The sequence below is a fragment of the Gigantopelta aegis genome, chromosome 14, assembly GCF_016097555.1.
Source record: "Gigantopelta aegis isolate Gae_Host chromosome 14, Gae_host_genome, whole genome shotgun sequence".
NCBI classification, from domain to species: Eukaryota; Metazoa; Mollusca; class Gastropoda; order Neomphalida; family Peltospiridae; genus Gigantopelta; species Gigantopelta aegis.
In genome coordinates, this window is record NC_054712.1 from 17234701 (window position 1) to 17236121 (window position 1421).

The window sequence follows — 1421 nt, forward strand, 5'->3', positions numbered from 1 at the left end:
GATTGTATTATACTCTTCGTATTTACAGTTTTTAAAAAGAATATATTTTTCTATTTCGTATTTATTTTGTAAAAAGTTTTGAGCAGCTATTATATTTATTTCATTTTTTTCCATTTTTGTCTTGTATATTTAATATTTAATGTTTATTAACAGCCAGTTTATAAATATGTCTTTTATATCGCCTATTTGTCCAAATAAAATAATTGTTTTATTAAATTTTATTCGAATTCCTTTTTTGTTTAAAATCCAATTTACAACAGCATGCATCAGATTAGTCACTTTATTACAATAGTAAAATAAATGTGTTAATGTTTCTGGTGAACTGCCACAGAATGTACATTCATTAGTATCTATGTATTTAATTTTAGGTAAAAAAGTATTGGTTGTTAGTATCTGGTGTATAATTATGTATTGAAACCGTATCAAAGTTGTATCTTTGAGACTTATAAAAGGCATTCTATAATAGTTTCCCCATTCTTTTGAGTCAAAAGCAAAACCTTGGTTTCTACATCTTATTTGTGATGTTGGTGTAAAAATTTCGTGATTTAATAGTTTATACATGTCTTTAATACCTGTTTGACTTTTAAGAATAATATTAAATTTTACCGGAAATACAGGATTAGTTAGCAATGTAAAGTGGCCATTTCTAACGTTGTCTGCTTTATTTATAAATGCTGTTTGTAAGCGATGAATATTCTAAAAAGTGTGAATTTACGTTATATATTTTTTTTAATTTCTCAAATGTAAAGAAATTTCCATGTTCATCAAGTAGATCGTTTATAAATATTATTCCCTTTTCTAAATAATTTTTATAACAGAATGGTTTTGTATTTATTGTTATATTGCTGTTGTACCAAATATTTGAGCTTAAAATGTCTTCTATTTTTTACAAAATTTGTTTTTGTTGAATTAACTCCCAACTGTATAAGAATCGATCAAAATTTGACTATGGATGCATTATGTACGGGTCGGCACGCAAGTCTTACTTGCAGATGCTAGATCCTATTCACAAAGGTGCTAGACGTGCAATGCTTTTTCTGCAGTATGCTACTAAGATTAAATCAATGACAAAACTTCGCGCTTTTAATTTTGTCCATCCCTTTATATGAAGTTATTTAATGCGAAGCCGAATGCCATCCGAATATTTGGTCTTCGAATTAAGCAGTTTTTATCAGTTTCCAACATTGATTTAACCGAAAGTTTGGAAAGGCCTTCATATTTTGTTTTGTCGCCGTTGTGTATTAAATTACCGAAAATTGTATTAGATCTTGTACATCTGAAGAAAGATTGCACAGATGCAGGTATTTATAAACAACATTTCACGTAAATCCAAGAGAGGTACCGTGAATTCATCTCTGTTTACACAGACTGATCACGGGATGGGAATTATATGGCTTCTACTACAGTTTTTCAATCACACA